At 44.2% G+C, this 11,904-nt stretch overlaps 1 pseudogene; it reads left to right on the forward strand.

Annotated features, from left to right (window-relative positions):
* Positions 1-6,656: 6,656 nt before the first annotated feature.
* On the forward strand, positions 6,657-7,627 carry LOC115790405 (odorant receptor 131-2-like; annotated as a pseudogene).
* The last annotated feature ends 4,277 nt before the right edge of the window (positions 7,628-11,904 follow it).

The following is an 11,904-nucleotide window of genomic DNA, read 5'->3' on the forward strand; positions in this document are numbered from 1 at the left end:
AAGTTTGTATATCATTCTTCAGTGACGTGGTGACTGGCGGGAAAGTCACCTGCACACCAGAAGTAATGTGAGCCTTCATCCTCAGTGAAGTTGTGTGCTGTACTGTTTTGTTTGCATGCTGACTAATCTCCATTTTTGATAATGTACATAGCTCCTACATGACACATCAAAGCCACAGAGTTCAATAAGTTTCAGTAAGTTGTCTGAAAGTGTCTTTTAGTTGTTAAATTCAAATATTTTGTTTGTGTATTTTTCTAAGTATATTAAGGTTCTTTTGAGTTAAATACTGACGTGCCAGCAGTGTACCGTTAGGGGAGAGACCCTATGGATGATATAGCTGAGTACTGCTATAAGTTTCATTGTGACCCGGTGATGATGGTAATTGGAGAGTTACCGAGATGAAAGGTGATTTGTACAATTGAAAATGTATTACAAATACTTAATGGCAATAATGCATTGTACATTGCTGCATATTTGTGTTTCATGACAATTAAAGTCGCAATCTGGACGTGAACGGCAGCACTCCATAGTGATCATTGCTCTGACCCACTTCTATATTATTTCAGATTGCATTACTGGCGCAGTGACCCCACTCCTCGGTGCCCGTAACAGAAGGCCCTGCCAGCTGGCAACTTGGAAGGAAATTTGCACTTCAGTTTCACGAGAGTTACTGGAAGGTAGAGCTTGGCAGATGAGGCTATGTGAAGGTTTTGTGGCTTCTTCTTGATTATACCAAAATAAGATTTGAAGCTTCAAAGCCTCCCAGTGACATCTAGTGGTCAGCTGGAATTATAACCAAAACAACCTTACAAATGATTTACACATGTTGTTGATTCCAGTTCCAACACAAAAGTAACAAGTGGCAGTGTCTTCATTCTGAGAATCATTGTCCACACATGAAAGTATTACTGTCATGGCTCCTGTCTACCAGTTAACCACACCTTGTGTTTCAGGGGTGGGATTCACTGCAGCTTCTGCCAGCTGTGTTACTCACCTGCTTTCCATCAGCCAATTCTCTGACCCCTTTTTAAGAAGAGGAAAGGCCTGCAGTCAGTGCCAATTGTATACTACCAAACCGATTGTATGCTACCAAACAGAACAAAAAAAAACACAAGGGAGCACAAAAGTTCAAACAGTTAAGGGGCCAGAAACAGAACAAAAACAAAAGGTGGCAGCACCAGGCTAGGAGAAGCAGTCCAAAAACAAAAGGGGGCTGCCCAGGCCAAGGGGTCAGTCCCTTAAGTCCACACGGGTCAGGGGGCCGACCGCGGTGAACCAGCTCTTTATCCTCTCTCAAGGATGGGAGTTTGCCCAACCAGTCTACATGTGCTTTGTGGATTTGGAAAAGACATTCGACTGTGTCCCTCTGGGTATCCTGTGGGAGGTCCTGCAGGAGTATGGGGTGTCTGGCCCGTTGCTGTGGGCCATTCAGTTTCTGTACAACCACAGTGACAGCTTGGTCCATATAGCCCGTAATAAGTTGGACTCGTTTCCTGTGGGTGTTGGACTCCGTCAGGGCTACCCTTTGTCAACAGCCAAGTGTGAAGTGGCTGGCATTAGAATCAGCACCTCAAAGTCTGAGACCATGGTCCTCAGCCGTAAAAAGGTGGAGTGCCCTCTCTGGCTCAGGGACAAGTTCCTGCCCCAAGTGGAGGAGTTCAAGTATCTCAGGGTCTTGTTCACGAGTGATGGGAGAAGGGAGCGGGAGATCAACAGACGGATCGAGGCTGCTTCTGCAGAGATGCGAACGCTGCACTGGTCTGTCGTGGTGAAGAGGGAGCTGAGCGTAACAGTGAAGCTGTCGATTTACCGGTCGATCTACGTTCCTACCCTCACCTATGGTCACAAGCTTTGGGTAGTGACCGAAAGAAAAAGATCGCGAATACAAGACGCAGAAATGAATTCCCTTTGAAGCGTGGCTGGCCTTTCCCTTAGAGATAAGGCGAGGAGTGCTGCTATCCGGGAGGGGCTCAGAGTAGAGCTGCTGCTCTTCCACATCGAAAGGAGCCATTTGAGGTGGCTCGGGCATCTGATTAGGATGCCTTCTGGCTGCCTCTTGGGTGGGGTGTTCTGGGCATGTCCCACCGGGAGGACGTCCCGTGGTAGACCCAGGACATGCTGGGGAGATTATATTCTCGGCTGGCCCGGAAACACCTTGGGGTCCCTCCGGATGAGCTGGAGGAGGTGGCTTGCTGAACTCACACTGTGATACACTGTGATACCCTACTGTGATAAAGTACATCAGCAGGCTTTCAATGGATGAGCGGTAGAAGGTCAGCAGCAGGTTTGAGTCCAAGTTGTTGAGGACCCTCAGGAAGTGAAGTTGCTGCTGAGCCTTCTTGATAACAGCTGTGATCTTATCTGACCAAGAGAGATCAGCAGAGATGAGAACACCAAGAAACCTGAAGGTGTGGACCCTTTCCACATGCTCGCCGTTGATGTAGAGGGGGCTGGGTCAGTCCTGTGCTTCCTGAAGTCGATGATGATTTCTTTGGTTTTCATAGTGTTCAGTGCAGGTTGTTCTCTGAACACCAGGCTGTCAACTTCAGGACCTCCTCTCTGTAGGCTGCCTCATCGGCCCTTGAGATGAGTCCAACCACTGTGGTGTCATTAGCAAATGTGACGATGAGGTTGTTATTGTGGTCCAGACTGCAGTCATGGGTGTAGAGACAGTACAGGAGGGGGCTCAGCACACAGCCCTGTGGGGAGCCAGTGCTCAGTATGCCTCCACCAGCACAAGTCTCACAGTCTGGGGCCGGTTGGTTAAGAAGTCCTTTATCCAGGAACATGTGAGAGGGGGGAGGCCCAGGGTGTGTAGTTTGGTGGGGAGAATATCCGGGGTGATTGTGTTGAAGGCTGAGCTGTAATCCACAAAGAGCATGCGAGCGTAGCTCTGCTGCTGCTCCAAGTGGCTCAACACAGAGTGGAGAGCTACAGCAATGGCGTCCTCTGTGGATCTGTTTGTATGATATGCAAACTGATGGGTGTCGAAAGTGGGGGGGAGATGGTATTTGATATGCTGGAGAACCAGCCTCTCAAAGCACTTCATGATTACCGGTGTGAGGACCACAGGGCGGTAATCATTTAGCCCAGTGATGGATGACCTTTTGGGCATGGGATGATTGTGGCTGTTTTTAGGCAGGGGTGGGGGGGTGGGGGGTTACTGCTTGGGCCAGGGAGAGGTTGAAAATCCTGGTGAGAATCAGGGTGGGCTGGAGGGCACACGCTCTGATCACCTTGCCAGGTACACCGTCTGGTCCAGCAGCCTTCCTGGGGTTCACTGCCAAGAGCACGCGCCGTACCTCTTGCTCCTGGACAGTGAGTGGGGTGGAGCCTGATGGGGGTGCGGGGTGGGGTGGGGCATGGCCGGAGCAGATGGGTGGTCCTGAGGTGTCTCAAAGCGAGCAAAGAAACAGTTAAGTTCCTCTGCTAGTGACACACTCAGGTCTCCTGGAGTCACATCACACCCTCTGAAGTTTGTGATGTTCTGAATGCCCTGCCACACCTCCCCTGTATTATTGCTGGACAGATTGGACTCTATTTTCCTCCTGTAGTCCGCCGTGGCTTTTTAATTCCTCTTTTCAGGTCAGCTTGAGCAGCACTGTACAGATCTCTGTTGCCTGACCTGAAGGCAGCATCGCGGGTTTTGAGGAGTGAACGGACCTGGCTGTTCATCCAGGGTTTCTGGTTAGGAAGACTTTATTGTCATTATATGTAAACATATAACGAAATTTGCGTTCCAGAACACCCCTCCAAGAGAAATACAAACACAGAAACAAACGGGGGGACAGGTGTCTGAGGTCGTGCAGCCGTTTTGCCGTCGCTACCTTTAGCAGGAAAACAGAAAGAGATACACTGGGATAGGTAGGTTAAAAAAAATCATCTCATATTGTGGTCATTATGAACACCTTACGAGGTTCCAAAAAAACACCTCAGCAAAGCAGCAGCACATTTAAAGCCTGGAGAGCACTAGGGTGGGTAGGGGAGGGGCTGCCAGTGGAGACGAGCAGGATACTGTGATGGACACACAGCTTCCAGACCAGCAGTTCATGATAATGTTCATGATAAGATGGTACAGTCAGCCTTGGTTGCCAGGATACCAGTTCATACAGGACACAACACGGGGCGGGGGTGAAGAGCATCTGTTTACAAACATCTCCAAGAGGCGATTTAGACAGACAGCATCCAAGGTCGTCCAGGAGCCAAATTCCAAATACTGCAATTGTTTTGGTTCAGGCCGTCATAACTATTGGCTGACAGACCTTACAGTTTTCTGGTTACCGTTCAGAAGTCCAGTAATCCAAATTTGGTTCTACTCTGCCACGCAGAACAGAGACTCCAACACTCCTCCAGATGTAATCTATTTCGATTCAGCTCTACTGAGTCTGATTGAGTTTGTACTCTTTCTGCATCCCTCATAGGCAGCCTTACTAGGGCCTGAACAGCTTCCCAGAAACCAGGTATCCCCAGGTCTAATTCGGGGAAAAGAATCCTGGTATCAATATATATGCCACGTCCACACAGTGCAGCCAGGAACTTTATCTTCCATCCCCACGGGAATCCATAACATAGCCAGCCGGGTGTGTAGTCGGACCAGAGGAAAGAGGGTTCCCCTTCTCCCAATCTCCTCGTGATGAGAATTTGGCCATCAATAGTGTTGAGAGACCAGCTGACCAGATCCATAATTTAATTTCCAGTTCGGGGATGTGTGAAGAGATGCTCTAAGCAGCGAAGCAGAAAAAGCAGGGGTAGATAGGGAAGGCTGGGGAGCAAAGTGCGGCCTGCTGGCTGCACGTTAGCATCGGGGATCTGTGGGTGAAGGCAGGTCTCGGTGATAATCATTACACAACAGTCACGAACATAGCGATTTCCAGTCAGCTGTAACTCTAGGTTGTCCATTTTATTTACCATGGATTTGGCATTGGAGAGATACAGGCTTGGCAGAGGAGGCCTGTGTGGTTGGCGTTTTAACTTCAGCATAAGGCCGGACCTGCAGCCCCGCTTCTGCTTCCTCCCCTCCGCCATCGGTGGCACCTTCCAGACCCGATAACAATCCACGGAACACCCGGTGGTCTCGCTATGTCATCTGGGATGTTATGAATGTAGTGAAAATTACTCTATACTGATATCTTGTACTGGTAGCCAATGTCCACAAGATCCTGGCATGTGTAGCAGTTGTTTGCGGAGACAAATGCACAAGTACTAACAAATAAGAAATACAAAAAGTACAAAAAAGAGCACCGAAAGAAAGAGTCGTGAGCCGCTGCATCGGTGTGTGCTGCTATCTTGGAAAAAAAAAATGCTGTTCATAGGCTTCAGTTTGGCATTCAACACAATGATTCCTTAGCACTTGGTTGGAACATTGAGTCTGCTGTGCAACTGTGTCCTGGACTTCCTGACTGGGAGACCTCAGTCACCCAGAATCATAATCTCCAGAACAACTACACTGAGCACTGGAGTCCTCCAGAACTGCATGGTGAGTCCACTGCTGTTTGCTGCCTCATGACTGTGCAGCAATGAACAGCTCAAATCTCATCATTAAATTTGCTGATGACACAACTATGATGGGTCTCATCAGCAAGAATGATGAATCGGCATAAAAAGAGGAGGGCAACAGCTTACAGACTGCTAATGAGTCAACAATCTTCCTCTGAACATCAGCAACTTCTCTAAGAGATCATCAAGAGCTTCAAAAAAACCCAAATTCCATGATTTTCATGTGGTGAAGAGCCTCTCCTGGTCACCTCCATAGCAAGAAAGACCAAAAGCCTTCACAGAAAGTGTATATTTTCTGTGAGGGCAACTCCTGCCATTCATACTCATCACATTCTACAAAGGTACTACCAAGAGCATCCTGAGCAGCTGGATCAGCATCTGATATGGAAACTGCATAAGGTCAGATTGAAAGACCCTGGAAGGAGGACCTTGAGAGACAGGATCAAAAGGAGGACTTTGTTCTACCCACATTGGCCACAAATGTGTGTGAAGGAGTGACTTGCTTGAGTACAAATAGTTACTAACAGTGTGTTCAGTGGGACCATGAGGTTTCTAGAAGACTGTTTACAGATCAACTTGGTTATGTACGTACTTTAAAAAACCATCTAGCGTCAGGACACATACCAGCAGACCAATCTATATGATAGTTAATTTAATGTTTTTAAAGGCCCACTATGGACAGGCATTTCAAAATAGCTCAGGCTATAAATGCTGTGATGTGTTTAATATTTTATGTTACTTACTTGTCCCTGTACAGGTAAAAAAAAAATTTTTAAAATGCAGGCAAAACTACTAAGCAACAACAGTTTCAGGTCTTTCAGATCTGTAATGTAGAGTCTCTCGTGTATACCATCTATCAGCTATTTAAAGGCGTCGACAATGCACAGTCGTCTCTCAGCAAACTGCATGGAGCTCAGCAGAAAACATTTGACTCTGGAAAACAGTGGAAGTTTTCTCCACTGGACTTGATTTTGAGTTTTGGTTTTTAGAAAATATGTCTGTGTAGATTCTCAGTCATCCAGGTCATAGTAGTCTCTGGAGCTTGAAAAAGGCGACTGGACTTCTTTTTTTTTTTTTTGTTTTTTTAGAAAAACATCTTATATTTAATCGTGACACTCTGATTGACTCTTAGAAGTGTTTCAAACACATGTGTGTTTTCTATGGCAGGTAACAACTCAGTGAATGATGGTTTTTTGCAGCAACCATTGACTCCCCGGAACATTATTGTGCAGATCCTGGTCATAATTTTTCTTTGCATCAACATGTTGCTTATTTTCACCATTTTTAAAAAGGAATGCTTTCACACATCTGCACGCTATATCTTATTTTCTGTAACATTATTGTCAGACAGCTTTTTGTTATTGATGTCTGATATCCTGCTTATCTTGACCTTTTTTGGATTTGCATTGCAAGTTTGGTTGTGTACAACTATCTTTGTTTTTGTGCTCCTTTACTTAAATGTCACACCAGTTACTCTGACAGCAATGACTCTGGAGCGCTATGTGGCCATTTGTATGCCTCTGCGTCACAGACAGCTGTGCTCCACACGCAGCACTGTGTACTGTATCCTGATCATTCACGGCCTCAGCTCTGGGCCCTGCATTGTTATTCTCTCCATGTTCTTTGCTTCTGCCTCTCTTAGTTTCTACAAACAATATATGATGTGCAGTGTAGAGTTTTTTATTCTTTACAGATGGCACGATCATGTTCGCACAGCTGTGAATCAATTGTATTTCTTGATTATGGGCATCACTATTGTTTTCTCATATGTTGAAATAATGAAAGTGGCCAAAGCTGCATCAGGAGAAAATAAGAAGTCGACACATAAAGGACTCAGAACAGTGGTTCTTCATGCTTTTCAGCTGCTCCTCTGTCTCATTCAGCTGTGGACCCCATTCATAGAGACTGCTGTCCTTCAGATTGATTTTAATTTATTCATGAATGTCAGATTCTTTAACTATATATCATTTAATATTGCTCCAAGGTGTCTGAGTCCTCTCATCTATGGCCTCAGGGATGAAAAAATTTTTCTTGCACTGAAAAATCTTATGCCTACTTCATCCTGTTCAAAATAAACAAACAAGTTATGCTTTCATCAACCCATACAGGGAATAACTTGTGGTGTATGTAACAGCAACTTTGATCATAATGAAATGCAAATAACCATTAACTTTACATTATTAGAGAAAATACTTTGCTGTACCTTGCTCTTCCATTTGTCATTTCCTTCTGTCCAGTACGTTACACATTACTTTTCAGATACTAGTTACACATTAAGTACACGTGTAGTTTGTGCAAGAGAAATTTCTGATAAAATGGAGTTCACGTGTACAAAATTAATTGTTGATTTTCTATAATGTTGTCTGTTGTTCTGAATTGGTGCAAAATACATTAAGTGTATGTGCAACATAACAAAAAGTCATATCATTGAAACCAAGGATTATGTGATCGTGTAACAAATACAGACATACAACATATATAAAACATCAAATGTAAACTTTATTATTTTCATGTGAATGTGAGAAACACTAAAGTACAGAACAATTTTATTTATTTATTTTTTTAAATCTTTGTTACAGTAAAACGTGCATTATAATCCGCTGATGGATGGACATTTTCTGTTTTCTCACTTCTGTCTTTGGTTTAGTGCTCTAAGCCTCGAGATCCTTCCACACAGGAAGCAACATGCGCTGCATTGTCCTCTGAAACCCATTCCTCTGACACCATCCACCATCCAACCTGATGGAACCGGAGAGGAGCTGCAAGGAAAACTGACAGAGGATCCCCAAATCCAGGTGTGAAAAACTTGTTGCATCATTCCCAAGAAGACTCATGGCTGTACTAGCTCAAAAGGGTGCTTCTACTCAATACTGAGCAAAGGGTCTGAATACTTATGACCATGTGATATTTTAGTTTTTCTTTTTTAATAAATTTGCAAAAATTTCAACATTTCTGTTTTTTTTTCTGTTAAGATGGTGTGCTGAGTGTACATTAATGAGGAATAAAATGAACTTTTTTGATTTTAGCAAATGGCTGCAATGAAACAGAGTGAAAAATTTATAGAGGTCTGAATACTTTCCATACCCACTGTAGGTATTCTTGTAGCCTTTAAATTCTGGGATCTCTATGCGGCAAACTTTGCTACCCTTTTGACTCATACAAAGATAACAATTTTGCTGGTCTTTACTAAACTTTTCTGTCTGTCTATTTAAAGCTCTTAAAATGATTACTCTTGATAAATTGAAAACATCTTAAAAGTTTATTTTGTGTCACAGAAACAAAATAAACTTTGAAAATTTGTTCTTTTCCCCCCAAATTATACTACCCAGGTGCACATCCTATTACCGTATTTTTCCTTATGTTTTAAGTTTTGCTTTAATGTACAGCCTCTTATTTTTTTTACGTTATTTTATTTATAGTGTGACACTACAGTAAACAGCCTACACAAAGCTTTAAAAACGCATGCCTTCCACATGTAAACACGTAGCAGTTAGCAAGATGACAGCTGCGTGTCTCCTCGATCACAGCCTTCGGCCAGTCCAGTGTTTCTGTTTCAATGATCTGAACACTCTGATATCCAGATAAGTGATAGACCTTCCACAGAATAGCTGCCGCATCACTACATGTGTATCATAATACGTGAAGGTTGGTATTTACCTTTCTTGCTGGGATTTTTTTGTTGAATAGGAAGCCTAAAATTTTTCTTTTGATCTTAATTTTCCATCTTACTTCTTGCGTAGTTTGGCAGTTAAGGTCTCGGTTGTCATTTTAATTTCTGTAGCCCACGAAATCAAGCGCACACATGACCATAGTGAGATCAAACGTGCACACTGTGAATAAAACTGTCCGTGCTCTGTGGTAGATTGCAAACAGCGGTGAAATGATACAGGCGCAAGCGGCGATAATAGCAGCGACCTAGCTGGGGCGGAGTCTGCGAGGTGCGCTCCTTTGAGAAGCAGGGAAGCGCAATCTTTTTTGGATTTGAATCAGAATGTTTTGCATCCAATAAATGCAAGGATGTTAACAAATAAATTGGACAATATTCTGGCAATTTAGTGATATTTCCACAACTGTGGTCTTGACTGGTCTTGAAATAAAATCCCGAGTCCGCAATGTCCATGACAAGACTGAGACCAAATGCGGTCGAGTCCATGACAAGACCGAAACCATCAAAAGGCGGTCTCGAGACCAGTCTCGAGACCAAGACCAGTCTCAAGTACTACAACACCAGGCTGGACGGGTGCCAGAACTAAAACTAAGGAAAATCTAGATGGGAAGACACACAGCAGGGGGATCATCGATGACGACGTGACAAGGAACACTCACAAACTTAAATACAAACACAGGATAATGAGAGAATCAGGAACAGGTGGAGACATGGCTGGGAATAATCAAACAGGACGAGACCAGGAAGTAAACTAAATAGAAGACAGATGAGACTTAGACTACCAAAGTAAAACAGGAAACATGTAGACAGGACAGAGACACAGACTAGTCCCAACACTGGGATTAAAACTCTATACAAAAACACACGAGGCCAGGGACATGACCGTAGGACAAAACAAACACTAGAACACAGATGCAGGGGAGACAGGAACAAAGGGAACCAGGAAATCAAAATGTAAACAATAACTAATAACAAGACAGGAAACTAAGATGAACAATCAAAACCAAAAACAAACTGGGAACATAACAGAGAAACTCAATGAAAACAGAACCTAATAGAACTAAACACAAAATGCAGGGACACAGGATATGGTGAAACCCTGTGTGTGTGTGTGTGTGTGTGTGTGTGTGTGTGTGTGTGTGTGTGTGTGTGTGTGTGTGTGTGTGTGTGTGTGTGTGTGTGTGTTTCTCAGTTTGGGGAAGCAGATTACAATCTAGTGTCCAGGGTAGCAGAGGGCAGAGAGTTCAGCTTCCTGACAGCCTGATGGAAGATTCTGTTGCTCAGTCTAGTGGAGGAGGCCCACAGGCCCCTGACCCTCCTCCCTGATGGAAGGAGACTGAAGAGGCTGTGTGGGGTTGCCCACAATGCTGTCTGCTCTGTGGGCGAGGTGGGTGTTGTCCTGGAGGGAGGGGCATGGGGTGCTGATGTTCTACGCTGCAGCCTTAACTATGCGCCTCAGGGTTTTCCGTTCAGTGGCTGTGCAGATTTCGAACGGCACAGTGATGCAGCTGGTTAGGACACACTGAGCAATGCCCCTTTAAAAAGTGACACATCAGAGTTGGTGGTCCAGGAGAGATCATCTGATATTTGCACACCCAGAAATTTGGTGCTACCACCCTTATTCCTTTAGAGCCATTGATGGTTAGAGGGGGGTGCTGGGGGAAAACATTTAGGGAGGTTGTTGTCTCTGCACCATATGGCCAGGCGGCTCACCTCACTTCTGTGGTGGGTCTTGTTGTTATTGATGAGACCTACAACTGCTGTATCATCCACAAACCTGTCAAAGAGGTTGGTGTTGTGGATGGGGGTGTAGTCATGAGTCAGCAAAGTACAAAGAAGAGGGCTGAGCACACCTCCCTGAAGGGATCCTGTGCTCAGATGGTGCTTGATGTGTTACTGCCAACTCTGACTACTTGTGGTCTTCCAGTGAGACCGCAAGCAGGTATTTCAACAGCAATGTTTTTAAGGTACAGCATGACTAAAAGTTTGTGAAATATTCTTATGCAGTTCAATGGAAAACATTTATGGTAGGAATGACATCATCGACCTATTCCTGATTTTCATTAAGAAAACATGATTGGAATGTAAAACAGGGGCATAGAAGTCCCTACCAATATGAAACAACGGCTGTTATGTCCCTACCAATATTTCTGATTGAAAAATTACACTATGTGCTCCACGGTCTACAAAGGATTAACAACACACAGATGTCAGCAAGTAGGGCTATAATCACTGCACCGACTGGATGCTAACTAGCAAACTAGGAATGGCAGAGATGGCAGAAAAAAAATGAAATCTGGACATATGCGGCTATTTTGCAAACAAAATGTAAGTCACATGGACTTGATCAAGTCATACATCTTATCCAACGCATTCTTTCAATGTTTATGTGGCACATCAATGTGCAAGCAATGTGGATGCAATGAATATGTCAGACAGCGGTGAAGTAACAGGGACAGGGCCACAGGTGACGTTGATGAAGGACACCTTTTAGCTGTAATAGCCCAGAAGTTCTCAAAGTTTTCAAGCCAAGGTGGTGACCTCAGAAAATGACTTTGTAAGTGACATTTTAAAAGGCTAAAATATACTGAAATGAGGATTATTTCAATTTTAAACAAGTAATTAAAAATGCAGACTAACCCAGGAGAAAGCATTACCAAAAGAGAAAACATAGACTAAATCCAGGAATAAACTATGACTAAACCAGGAATATATTCAGGAGTAAACCAGGACTAACCAAA

The sequence above is a fragment of the Archocentrus centrarchus genome, chromosome 13, assembly GCF_007364275.1.
Source record: "Archocentrus centrarchus isolate MPI-CPG fArcCen1 chromosome 13, fArcCen1, whole genome shotgun sequence".
Classification (NCBI taxonomy): domain Eukaryota; kingdom Metazoa; phylum Chordata; class Actinopteri; order Cichliformes; family Cichlidae; genus Archocentrus; species Archocentrus centrarchus.